General features: G+C 40.9%; 1 pseudogene; it reads left to right on the plus strand.

The window, feature by feature from the left end:
• The first annotated feature begins 11,460 nt into the window (after nucleotides 1-11,460).
• Nucleotides 11,461-12,197, plus strand: LOC138167573 (akirin-1 pseudogene; annotated as a pseudogene).
• Nucleotides 12,198-13,997: the final 1,800 nt, after the last annotated feature.

Below are 13,997 nucleotides of genomic sequence, written 5' to 3' on the forward strand. Positions count from 1 at the left end.
TTAATGCTTTTGATCCCTATATTCAAGTCATGTGTTAGGCAAAAGGGATATGGAGAAAAAAAGAAAGAAAGAATCCCTGTACTCAAAGTTACTAGGGAAGACAAACACAGAATTAAAAAAAATACAGCTGTGACTTATTAAAAGTTAAATCATATAAATGGATTAAAGTAGTAGAGTTGCTAGATCTTGTGGCTGCCCCTCAGGAAAAGAGAGGCTAACAGCAGAGATAAATTCTTACAAGGGATGGCAGCCCTGGATCCAGGATTGACTGCCTGTTCTATTGTGAAGCAGTATCCCTATCAGATGAGATCTGAGATGGCAAGAAAGTCATGCTAAAGAAATTAATTCAGATCACCTTTAGACTGTCTGATAGGCCAGTGGAGTCCAAAGTCAGAAACTTCTCATTCTGTGATAGGTACAGGCCACACTTTGGAGAACTGAGCTCATTCTTCCAGCAGAACATCCCTGTAGCTCATTTCTTGTCCCGTGCTCCTTTATCATTGTTCTGCCTGCATTAAGTTTTGCCTCCCCAATCCCAGTTAGTAATTCCTCACTCCATTTCCTTCTCATCATTTATCTCACCTGTATGGCATCAACCCATCCCACCTCAGCGGCAGACTTCTGGTTAGTCAGAGATCTGATAAGAGTAATTTCAGAGAAATAGACAAATGTGGGCTGGATTACTCAGAGATTTCAAGGAGGAGACTTAGACCTGAGCTGGGCTTTAAAAGATGAATTGACATTTTTTTTATGAAGAAGTGAAAAGGGAGAGCATTCTCGGCTAGAGGAAATATTAGAAGAGAGAAACTTCTCACCTCTTAAACTTGTTCTTGAATCAGTATATCATAGTTTAACTATAAGTGATGTTTTAAGTAAAAATATAAGCAGATCTGGTCTACTTTTTTTTTTTGAGATTTGGTCTCGCTGTGTTACTCAGGCTGTGGGTGCAGTGACTACTCACAGACCTACTACTGATTAGCACAGGAGCTTTCACTGGTTCTGTTTCTGACCCCACTCCTCCTCATGGAGCTTACCATATTAATGCTAGACTTAATGCAGACACCTGATTGGCTTAGCCCACTCAGCTCACATCAGGAGTGATGCACCATCTTCTACTTTCCTTAAGGCAGGGATTACTGGTTCCCGTTCTACCTCTTGAAGGTTGTATCAGACCTGCAGGACATCCACTTGTGGCCACCAAAGGAGTTTGGGCAATTGTCACATGACCTGCAGCAACCAACCATTGTTGGTCTGTCTCCAGTCTAAGCTATCTGCAGTCCAAAGTTTTACAAGTTGTGCAGTCTGGGTTGTATCATTCCCCAAACCAAGCTGGTACCATTGAGATTCTCTAAGATCAACCTGAGCTATTACAATAGGACCAAAACTCTCTGAGAGTAAAGTTAGCTAAAACTTTAGAAAGAGAGCCAAAAAGTTACTCAGTATTTCAATGTTCTTGTCTTTAGATCTGCCTGAAATCAACATATAACATAGTCATAAGGATAAATCTTTCCTTCAAAAGGCTTTTTTGGCATAAACAGGGCTGCTGTTTCACGAACAATTGGGCACCCAAATAATTGGAAAGATTTCTGAAGAGCAAATGAAGCAAATGAGATCATAGAAAGTGGGAAATATATGGAGACAATTTTGAAGCTAAATGAATGTGTAACATAATTAGAGAGACATGAAAACTGATGAATGTCCATTTGATTTGGATCAACAGGATTTGAAGGACTCTGGTTATTAAAGTCAACATTGGAGGTTTGCTCCTGTTTCCCTTTTACCAAAGCATGTATCTCACCTAAAGACAATGGAGATCCATTTGCTTTGAAATTAATTAAAAGTAGGGGTGGCTAGATGGTGCAGTGAATAGACCACTGGTGGTGTAGTCAGGAGGACTTCAGTTCAAATCTGGCCTCAGACACTTAACACTTATTAGCTGTGTGACCTTGGGCAAGTCACTTAACCCTAATTGCCCTGCCTTCCCTCCTCCAAAAAAGCAAAAAAAATTAATTAAAAGTAAAAGCAGCTTTTTGAAATTTGTGTGCAGGTCCCCAAAATTAAAAGTTAAAATCCTGCCTTCTTCAAAACATGGAACAAAAAGCTTGTAGGATCTGAGAATGAAATCCCTGGTTTTAAAGCTTTGAAAACTGATTCATCGGATCATAGAACATCTGAGTAGGAGTGAAGCAGGATCTTGCAAGTCATTATGCCCAACCTACACTTGAACTGAAATCTTCTCTATAATAAATTAGACAAGTTGTCATGGTATCTCCACTTGAACACTTACAGTGACAGGGGCCTCACTCCTTCTAGAAGTGATCCATTCACTTTGGGACAAGCTCTAATTCTAGGAAAGCTTTTCCTTATATGGGATAAAAATCTGCCCCTCAGAAACTTCTAACCATTGCCCATAGTTCTGCTCTCAGGGACCAAACAGAAGAAGTCTAATCACTTACAAATTATTTCTTTTCAAGCCTATGAAAAAATCAAAGGACATCAGACCTAGAAAGGACCTTAGCTATCAACTGGTCCAACTTCCTTGTTTCATAGATAGAGCAACTGAAACTGAGTAAGGATAGACATAAAATCTCACATTTTAGTTCAAAAAACCAGTCTTACAAGTACAAAATGAGTGCTTGGACATAGCCAGACAGCAGCTCTGAAAAGATCTGGAGATCACAGTGATTAATGTGAGTTACCAGCAGTGTCATGCTGGAGCCAGCTCAATTTTCAGTTATAAGCATTTGCACCTTACAATTAGCAAACACTATAAAGCAGGACTTGTTTTATTGTTTTGTTGCTTATCTATACTTAAGAAAGTGATGGGGAAAACGGTAATAATGCAGATCAAACTTAAAAGTACATCCACGTATATATGGTTGTCGTTCAGTTGAGTCCAACCTTTTGTGATCCTGTGGACCATAGAACACCAATACTGTCCATGGGGTTTTCTTGGCAAAGATACTGAAGTGGTTTAACACCCCCTTCTCCAGTAGATTAATGCAAACATGGTTAAGTCACTTGTACAGGCTCACATAGCTAGAAGTGTATGAGGCCAAATTTGAATTCAGGTCTTCCCTGACTCCAGGCTCTCTATCTAATTTCCTCCTCCCCCCACTGAATATCCTTTCTGAGAGGTGATAACACTCCCTAAAAAGAAAAAAATCTTCAAATATGGAATCAGATTGATACTTTCAAATTCCTGGCAAGCAGTCTTGTGCTAGTTTATAGTTAATAATTATACTAATAACTGTAACTACAATGATACTTTTCAGATTATGAAAATAAAGTTGCATTGAATATTTTTTAAAATTCATTCATTCTCTTCCTCTCCCTCTCTCTATATAGATAGAGATACAAGAATCGGTTGTTAAACATCTACCAGCATACCCTAACCTAATAGTGTGATTAGGCAGCCAAAACAACAACAAAAAACAACCTAAGAGAAGTGTGCTATCTAGAACTAGAACTACAGCCATACGACCTTGAACAGCTATGTGCACAATAACTATAATACAAGGCAAAATGTGGTGAAAGATCCAGATAGGCTGCCATGAGAAATATGAGGCAGAAAATATCATTTTTCTGTTGCTGTGATCATGGAAGGCACCATTGTGGGAGGTGGAAGCTGAGCTGGAAGAAGAAGGAGGTTGAAAAAAAAGCTTGAAGGAAGAAGGGTTTTAAAAGGCTAAATAAACTAGATAGTGGAGAGAGTGAGGCAGTGGGAATTCCATTGCAGACAGTCTCAATGATGTGAGTCCTCCCCAATTTTCTCACGCCATCCCTCCCTACCAGTACCCACTTTAGTATTTACCTCTCCTGGTAGGACCATTTTCATCTTCCTGTATCTCAATTTAAATTTTAAAAATAATAATAACATGAGGGAAATTATTTTTTAAATGAAATGAAAACTTCAGTAATTTGATTTGCAGGAAATGAAGAAAAAAGTGTCACCAGCAGAGTGCTTTTAAATAAGTCATAATTAATTACGCATGCATCTATGTTTGGATGCTCAATTTATGACTAATTATGCAGAAAATGTAATTGCATACTGAAGTATTCAATCATGCCTCCTCTTTTGCTCTCTCCTTTCCACACACCACTGTTTCTTTGATGGTAAGCGCCACCTGTTGAAACTGTCAAAGGGTTTGTCAAGCCCACATTCAAAGAGATGTACAAGCCCCAAACTGTAGCTGTTCCCATTTTGAAATATGCAGTTAGACTCTAAATTATTCTCTAATTTCTCCCACCACGTTTCAATCAACATAGTTGGAATGCTTTGTTCCTTCACCTCCTCTTGGAATTCTTTTAATAAGAAATTATTCTAATTAATTCTCAGGACAGCCTAATATGTTAGATAACCCAAGATACCATGTTGTCTCTTTTACCTCTGGATTGTCAGCATATTTTTCTTTTCTTTTGGAAAGTATTACAGGGCTGTAAAAGAACCTTGAGGGTTCACTCAATCCATCCCTCTGGCCTTGAAAAAGAACTACATTTGTTCTCCCAGAATTCCTAATCTCTTACCCCATCTTAAAATTCAATAAAGGGAATAGTAAGGAAGCAAAGAAAAGAAAACCAATTTTAAAAGCTGCTGAATCCCCAGAATGAATCATGGGAATAAAAGCACCATGGGAGCTTTTCCCTAGATGAGGAATTTTAGGAGACAGGCAGGCAAAAAAAAATGTTAATAGACCTTATAGTATTTATTGGATAAGAATTGCTCTGCTGCCTTTGATAGTTCATAAGGAAAGTGGAATGACCACACAGCTTCTCCTTCTTCCTGGCAATCAGAGATAGGAAGGTAGGTTAGGCTGCAGCTATGAATGATTGCCTGGCAGAGGGATTGCAGCCGTGTAACCATTGAACACTGGTTGCTTTTCCATCCACCCTTTCCAACCCCATTATATTTATCATCACTATGACAATGGTGAAATGTGGCTATAAGAAAAGCCTAGTCGATTTAGTAGGAAATGGGTTTTGGAGATAATGCAGAGGAAAGTACAAACTTTCCATGACAAACTTACATTCTGTTTGCTAGCAGGGCTACTAATTAATGGTATGGTGGAAAGAATTCTGGATTTGGAGTCAGAGGACCTTAGTTTAGTATACTAATAATAGCTAGTATTTATGCAATAATGCTTACTATGTGCCGGACACAATGCTAAGTGCTTTAAAAATATTATCTCGTTCAATCCCTGAGAGGTAAGTGCTACTATTATCCCCATTTATAGATTCGGAAACTGAAACAGAGAGGTTGAGTGACTCACCAAGGGTCACCCAGCTAGTAAATGTCTGAGGTCAGATTTGACCTCAGGTCTTTGTGATGCCAGATCCTGTACTCTATCCACTACCATTGATGTGGTTTGAGAGGTTCAGGGACCCCTGTAAAGGCAGGGAGAGCAGGACAGGGTCATCTGGAATGAATTCACAGACTCAAGCATTCTTTAAGTCAAGTTGGCAAAGATTTATTTTTACACTTTTCAGCAGGCAAAAGTTCTTAAGGAACCTGAAACCTTAGAAGGGTACAGTTAAAGTTATATAGGATAAACGATAGTAAAAAAAAAATGTGTCAGGTATGCCAATTAGGTGATTCAGGGTGGGATTAGGGAGTGGTTAAGGAGGGCTCAGTTCTTAAAGGAACATGCACTTGTTGTATCTACTGTGTAGATGTTTTACCCAGAGTTCACCAGGAAAAGCCCAAGGGGAGGCAAGGTACAGGGAGGTGTGGTTTTTTGGTCTGCTATATCACTAAGTTAACTAGCTGACTGAGGATTGCCCCGCCTGGCACCAGTCTGTTTTGTTTGACAAGATAGACGTAGGAAGTATACATATCTCTGAGGTTAGAATACACATAATGAGGAGTCCAGGATGCATATAATGAGGTAGGGAGTTGGTGTAGATAGTCCAGTGGGTACAGAATATCTTTGAGCCAGGCAAAGTCGGTTCAGACTAATAATTCCTATAGGTGTGGTTTGCTACGATACTAATGTGAGAGAGGTATTTTTCTGGGGCCCACTCATGATTAATTGCTAGGTATAGTGTCCTTGGGCTGGGGAGAAGTTGCCAGGGACAGTCTTTTGAGGCTAGGGAGAAATGTGATCTTGGAATTGGGGCCCAGGCACTGGCACCCAAGCACCCATTTACCACCACTACCAACTGCCTAGTTTGAATTCCACACCTGTCTCCCTCCCCTCTGTATAATCTTGAGCAACTTATTGAATTCAAGTTACTCCTTTAATAAACATTTATAAAGCACCTTCTACTTACCAGGCAGTATCCTAGGTGCCAGGATACAAAAACAATGATACAGGCCATGTCATCAAGAAACTTACATTCTATTAGAGGAAATAATATGGACATTTTTTTGACGGAGAATGTTGTGCGTTGTCCTGGGCTCCCATTCATTTCACAAGCCCTTACAATCTGACTTCTATCACCACCAGTCAGCTGAAAATGCCCTCCCTGAGGGCAACAATGATCTCTTTATTTACTTGATGTTCTGCAGCACCTGGGTGGTACAGTGGATATAGCACCAAGTCTGGAATCAGGAAGACCTGAGTTCAAATCTGGCCTGAGACCCCCCCGGGCAAGTCACTTAATCCTGTTTGCCTCAGTTTCCTCATCTGTAAAACATGAGCTGAAGAAGGAAATGGTAAACCATTCCAGTATCTTTGCCAAGAAAACTCCAAATGGGATCACCGATAGTCAGACACAACTAAAATGATTCAACAACTTATTGGTCTTCCTATATCCAACTTCTTGCCTCTCAAGTCAGACCTCCACACTGCTGCTAAATTGATGCTCCTGAAATACAATTCTGACCAGGCCATTCATCAGCTTGCAAAGCTTCAGAGGCAGCTCCCTATTGTGTCCAGGATCAAATATAAACTCCTCCATTTGGCAGTTAAACCCATTTACAATCTTCCTCTCCATGAAGATTATACAGTACTTCCCTGCACACACTTTATGCTTGTAGCATCAAGCACCCTGGCATCCGCAGGGTGGTTGCCAACACAGGTTCTTAGATCTGCTTTTCTAAAGGAAAGCAGCTCAAAATGGGTTAACAATCTTGCTTTAATCAATCAAACATATCATTAACCTAGTTCAGGGGGAAAAGCCAGCACCCCCAACTTCAGAGTATACAGAGGTTACAAGCAGAAGTTACAAGAAGACAGAGAAACACTTCAGCAGACAGGCCTCCAACTGTCCAACCATTACATCCATACCTAGTCACAGTTACCAGAGAGGGAAGCATCAACATCTGGGTTTTCAAAGCCAGGGGGCTCTCAACGGCTGCCCAGAGTCTCGTCTGGTCAAATCACACAACACTTTTCAAAGTGAGCTCCAAAACAAAGTCTCACATCAGAATTTATATAGCCTTTTCCTGGCTCAGAGAATGTAACAACCCTCTTGACCCACTGCCCAATCACAAACTATCTCCTGAAAAACAAGCCTCCCACAACAGGCTCCAGGTGCACTTAAGCCTATCAAATGGCCTGGGGGCAGGGAAGATCTTACACAAAACAATCTTAGAAAGATGGCAACAACATAAATTTATATTCCCATTACAATGCTCCATCCCAATTGGTCTACGTGCCCTTTCTCATGTACAACGTTCTATCTCCATGCCTTTGCAAAGGTCTGCCACCTTGCCTGGAATGGACTCTTTCCTGTCCTTTGCCTCTAAGAGTCCTGTGGTCCCATCAGAACTCAGTTTATATGACACTTCTTTCAAGACACAGTTCTGATTTCCCTAGTTGCCAGTGCCAATCTCCTGCCCTACAATCATTTGGTATTTATTTCTGCATATCCTCTACTTATCTATTTATCTATTAATACATTTCCCACTTGAAGAAAATCCCTGACTTCAAAGAGGTCAGAGACTGTCTCAATATTGTATTTGTATTTCCAGCACCTAGCACTGTGTCTCGTATATAGTAGGTGCCTAATAAATGCTATTGGTTGATTATCTGTAAAATTAAAAAGTGGGACTTTGTTGTTGTTCAGTGGTTTTTCAGTTGTCTTATTCTTCATGACCCCCTTTGGGTTTTGTTTGGGTTTTTTGTTTGTTTGTTTGTTTTTCAAAGATACTGGAGTGGTTTGCCATTTTCTTCTCCAACTCATTTTTTATAATTAAGAAACTGAAACAAACAGGCATAAGTGACTTGTCCAAGGTCACACAGGTACTAAGTGTCTGAGGCCAGATTTGAACTCAGGAAGATGAGTCTTGCTGACTCCAAGCCCCAGTGCTCTATCCACTGTACCACCTCCCTGTCCTTAGTGGGACTAGATGATTCCCAAGGTCACATACAACTCTAAACCCATGATTCTATGGTCGACCTACTTTATACAGAGTGGACTATATTAGGCACTGTGGCCAGAATCGAAAGCTATCCAGTCTAGATCAAAAGGTAGGATATATATGTGTGTGTGTGTGTGTGTGTGTGTGTGTGTGTGTTTGTGACCTGACCAACAATACATAGCAATATATGCTATGTGTCAAATGAATGGAACAGAGGACAAGGAGTTCGGATCATTATGGGCCGAAATGGTCAAGGAGAAATGCACAGCAAAGCTGTGCTTGAAAAGGACCTTGAAGAATGGGAGGCATTCAGATGAGCAAAGAGAATTGAAGAGGAAATTTCTCATGTGCTTTTCTTTGTGAATTTCAGGAATATGTGCTGTAGTATTTGTTAATGTGATATATGAAAAGCAAATATATCACTGGGTATGACTAACATCTTGGAACACATCTGGACAAACCGAAGATCATAATCATATTTTGCAGAAATGTTTCACAATTACCACCCCTACATTTAACCAGTTTCATATCAGAAAATTCATCATTCACAATTCATCATTATCAAAAGTATTATTAAACAGCCATCTGTGAGAAGCACTTTTTCAATGGAATTGGATAGACAAAGTCCCTGCCCAGTACAAGGTTACAATCCACAATAGATTCGTCTCCTTGAGATAAGCACATATAAATCAATATAGATAAGGATAAATATTTTTATTAACAATAAGCCTCACTACCATAGAATCAACCATACATTTACTAAGAACCTTCTGTGTGACAGGCATTGTGGTAGGCACCAAAGAAAAAAAAATATTCGTAATTAACACTGACCTGGACTGAATTAGTGGCCCAGAACTCCAGCGGCTAAATGTTATTTTCATTCTTTTTCACCATCCCCTCTCCTAAACTTTCATTTTTCATTCTCACTTTGCAGTCATCATCAGTTTCCAGAGGGGAAGGCTGCAATCCAGACACACTAAAAATAGAATTCTTGCCTTGTGAAAGCTAGACTCAGATTTATGATAGTTTTAAAATGTGGTCCTCTATCTGTAAGTTTGAAATTCTACAAGAACTAGGAAAAGTCATACTTACCTGGTCTTTACAACATGACACACCTTAACCTATGGTGGAAAATCTAAACTCTTCATCCTTAGCTTCTTACATTAGGAATAGCTGTCATTTTCTTTTGTCCTGACAATCATTTCTTTTCATAGGTTTTGCACTTAATGAACAGGATCGCTGAAGTCCTGGGAGTATTGCTAGTCTCGCTAACAAAAAAATCTATTTCTGTAAAAATTATCACTATAAATAATTGAATGAACTTGTATAAAAAAGACTGTTGAAAAGTGGGAAGAATTTTCCTCTTATATTTGAATCCTAGACCAAAGTGTTATAACTTAGCATGAAAAGAATAGGGCTTTGCCCCAAACTATTGTTTTGGAGGGAGAAAGGGTACAAAGTATTTCCTCCCCAGGATAACCACTATCTCCAACTTTAATGCAAGGTCCTCTGTTGGTCTATGCCAGGTGTAAGCATCACCTCCAAGGGCCTGTTGTCATAATGTCCTCACCCAGGCCACCTGATAGGGCAAGGGCCAGACTACCCCTTTCCAGTCTGATTACTTTCTGCACTTCTGTGCACATGCAACTGTTTTTGTCTCAGGTGAAAAAAATTCCAATAGCAACTCAAATACATCTGATCTAATCTGGGCTCACACATGTGGCATAGTGGATAAAATATAAAGTGTTCAGAAAAAAAAAGGTGTTCGATTCTGAGTTACCCCAACCTCTCTGCTGACCTTCAACCTCACATCTCCAAATTTCAGATGTCTCAAAGGTGTCCAGTAGACAACATAAACTCAACATGTCCAAAACAGAACTCATAATCTTTCCCCCTAAGCCCTCCTCTCCTTCCTTCCCTAATACTGTAGTGGGCAACATCTTCCTCCCAGTCCTTCAGACAGCTAGGTGGCTCCATAGTGAGAGTGTGCTGGGCCTGGAGTCAAGAAGACCTAAGTTCAAACCCAACCTCAGATACTTTCTAGCTATCTGACCCTAGGCAAATCATTTAACTCTGCCTCAGGTTCCCCATATGGAAAAGGGGGATAATAATAGCATCTATCACAAAGGATTGCTGTAAGGATCAGATGAAGTAATGATTGTAAAGTACTTACTAAGATACCTGGCACACAGTAAGACTAAGCACTCTAAAAATGTCAACTACTATTATTATCATTCTCAACTCCTGTCTCTCAACCCTCAGATCCAAGGCCTGCCAGTTTCACCCTTGCAACATCTTTCTAAAATGTCATCTCCTCTCCTTTGACACTGCCACCACTCCTTCATCACCTCCTGCCTGGCTATTGTAATAGACTGTTATTGGGTCTCTCTGCCTCAAGTTTCTCCCCACTACAATCCATCCTCTATTCAGCCACCAAAGTGATTTTCCTAAAGCACAAGTCCATGTCACTTCCCTACTCAAGAAACTCCATTGGCTTCCAGGATCAAATACAAAAGGATGGGTTCCATAGTCAAAGCTCTTCATGACCTAGCCCCCTCCTACATTTCAAGTTTCCTTACACCTTACTCCCTGCCATATATTCTTCCATCCAATGGCATTGATCTCCTGGCTGTTCCATGAACAAGATATCCCATCTCTCAGTCACAGCCATTTCCCATACCTGAAATGCTCTCCCTCCTTATCCCTACCTGCTAACTTCGCTGGCTTCCTGTAAGCCCTATCATTTCTCAACTCCTCTTAATTCTAATGTGTTCTGTCTGTTATTTTATTTTGACCCTTTTTATAGCTTGCTTTATATGTGTGTGTATTTGTTTATGCATCATTGCCCCTATTAGACTGTAGGCTGCTTGAGGGCAGTAGATACCTTTTAATTCCTTTTGTATCCCCAGGGTTTAGCATAGTGCCTGGCACTTAGTAGGCAACGAAATGCCTACTGATTGCCTAGTTTCTGATTCACAGTGACCTTACTGTTAAAATAAGGCATTGGGCTAAAATAGTCTCCGAGGTCTCTGAGTTCTAATCCTATGGTTATTTTTCAAAAAAAGTTGAGCTACCCAAGAGCCCCGAGCGGAGGAGCGGGAGCAGGTCAGCCATCTCGCTGCCGCCGCCGCCCTCCTTCTTCTTGACCCCCTTGTCTTCGTCCTTCGGCCCCCGGTACGGCGTGTGGGGCGACGCTGAAGCGGCCCGTGGAGTTTGAGGCGGTGCTGCTGAGCCCCGGCCGAAGCAGCGACATTGCGCCCCCCGCCGGGCCTGCGGCCTCCAGACACTGAGCCACCGCCGCCGCTTTCCGCCGCCGCTTTCTCCACCTGGCAGTGACCACCGCCTGCGGACCCCGGAGCAAATATTTCAGAACATCAAACAAGAATACAGCCGCTATCAGAGGTGGAGACAATTAGAAGTTGTCTTTAATCATCGCGAAGCCTGCACTTCAGAGGGTCATTCACACTCTTCAGGACTTACATACAGCACGAAGCTCACCAGGTTCATCCCGGATGAAAAAGGACCAGCCAACATTTACATTACAACAAGTGGGAATATTGTTTGAACGTCTCTTAAAAGACTATGAAGATAGAATTCGGGAGGAATATGAGCAAATCCTCAATACAAAATTAGCAGAAGTGTCTTGAATTTTCTTTGCATATCTGGGTACCTGGTCTGACCTCAAGAGATGGCTGCTGTGCACTTTTACAACTGGTTTGATATCACATTTCAGCTCCAACTTTGCATCCTGAGAACACTTAAAGTATCTCTGCAGGTCCATTTTTATATCACTTGAAAGACCTTGAAACTTTCTGGTTGCCACAAAGCATAATTTTCTTTTCTGCTCAGCCAATAAACAGCTGTGCCCTACCATGAGATATTGCCCAAACACAAAATACATGGAGGAGCAGTTTAGCAACGTAAGCCTTTATTGGTGCTAAGCAGATGGAACGTCTCCACAAGCCCAGTTCTGTAAGGTGTGCATGTGCGTGTGTGCACGCACGCATGTGTGTAGGCATGTATGGGTGTGGGTGTGTATATGTGTGTGTTTTTTTAAGTTATTATTTGTACTGTGCAATCTTCTGATCTTGGGGATCCTGGCTGTGAATTTGATGCACCGTGATTATGGTTAGAAACATTTTTTGGTCTACAAGGGTCAGTCATGTTTTGGTGACCATTATAACCTGTGGATTGTTTTGTGTGTAGCTATTATTGTTAAATACGGGGACTATTTTCAGGCACAGAATATTAATCATAATTTAGGTTGGACAGTAGATGTGATTATGATGACAGAAGGAGGTTTTTGTGCTTGTAGGTTTTAAATACAACATGGAATTAGTACAAACTGGAGAAAGGATCATTTGACCTATGGGCTCGGCCTAGCTATGCTATGGCTCCAAGCCTTAAAAAATACACATGTGGAGTTGTAGTGGAAATGCAAATTTAAAGATCTTCCCTGCCCCTAGGCTAAAGTGCACCTGGAGCCTGGAGTGGGAGGATTGTTTTTCAGTTGATACTTCTGGATTGGCCAGTGAGTCAATAAGGTTGTTACATTCTCTGAGCCAGGAGAAGGCTATATAAGCCCTGATGTGTAGCTTTGTTTTGGGGCTCACTTTGAGAAGTGTTCTGTGATTTGATATGGATTCTGGGAAGCCGTTTTCCTGAGCCCCCCGGCTTTGAAAAACCCAGATGTGGAAACCCAGATGTTGACTGGGTATGGATGTAATGGTTGGACAGTTTGGAAATCTGTCTACTTGATCTGTTTCTGTCTTGATAATTCTGCCTCTATACTTTGAAGTTCGGGGTGCTGACCTTTTTCCCCTGAACAAGGTAAACGATATATGTCTGACTGATTAAAGTAAGCTTGTTAACCCATTTTGAGTTGCTTTCCTTTAACAAAGCAGATCCAAGAACCTGTGTGAGCAGCCACCCTAGGGACTCCAGGGTGCTTGCCGCTACAGGAGTCTGCAGCTCACAGAGGCTTGTGTGCTCATTACACACCCAGGAGCTCCACCAACACTTTTGACCTCTCAGAAGAAAAGGATTCCCCAAGAGCAGCAGGTTTTGCTTACCTTGGTGTCCCACAAGTGAATGAGGGAGGCCTTGCTCAGTCCAGCATCACATTGTTACAGTTAGTAGCAGTACATTCATTTTGGGTCATTAGACTAGAAACAGAACTTCTGATCCCACATTCAGGTTTTTCCAAATTCTTCCAAGATGTTTCAGTGCTTGGCTGCTTGGATTATTTTTTTTAGGGGGTGCAACCCCTGCCCTGAGTTGATAACATGCTGTTCTTCTCCTTTGAATTTCCAAGGTCGAAGGATAGAAAGTAACCTCTGTTTTGAGGAGGTGGAAGTTCAGTGTCCTTTTTTTTACTGTGACTTGTCAAAGACCATATTCCACAGCAATGCCTTGTTTCATTTATTATTGTTTCTTGAAAGTTAAATGTTTTTAGTTTAAATATAGGCTAGAATTTTAAATTAGGGCTTATTTTGAAAAATGCTGAGTTTAGTTCAAATGGATGCCAATGCCTTCTGGGTGGATAATATTTAGAGACAATTGTTCTTGATCAGACGGCATAGAGAAACCTTTTAGAATAGTCACATTTGCAGATTGCCTATTGATGAATGTCTTTGACTTAAATCTAACCAAAAAACTACGTTATCCTTTGTACATTTTCTTTATATAGTGT

This window comes from Petaurus breviceps, unplaced genomic scaffold, assembly GCF_028583685.1.
Source record: "Petaurus breviceps papuanus isolate PSGF00001 unplaced genomic scaffold, PetGlider_PUasm1.0 229, whole genome shotgun sequence".
Taxonomy (NCBI): Eukaryota; Metazoa; Chordata; class Mammalia; order Diprotodontia; family Petauridae; genus Petaurus; species Petaurus breviceps.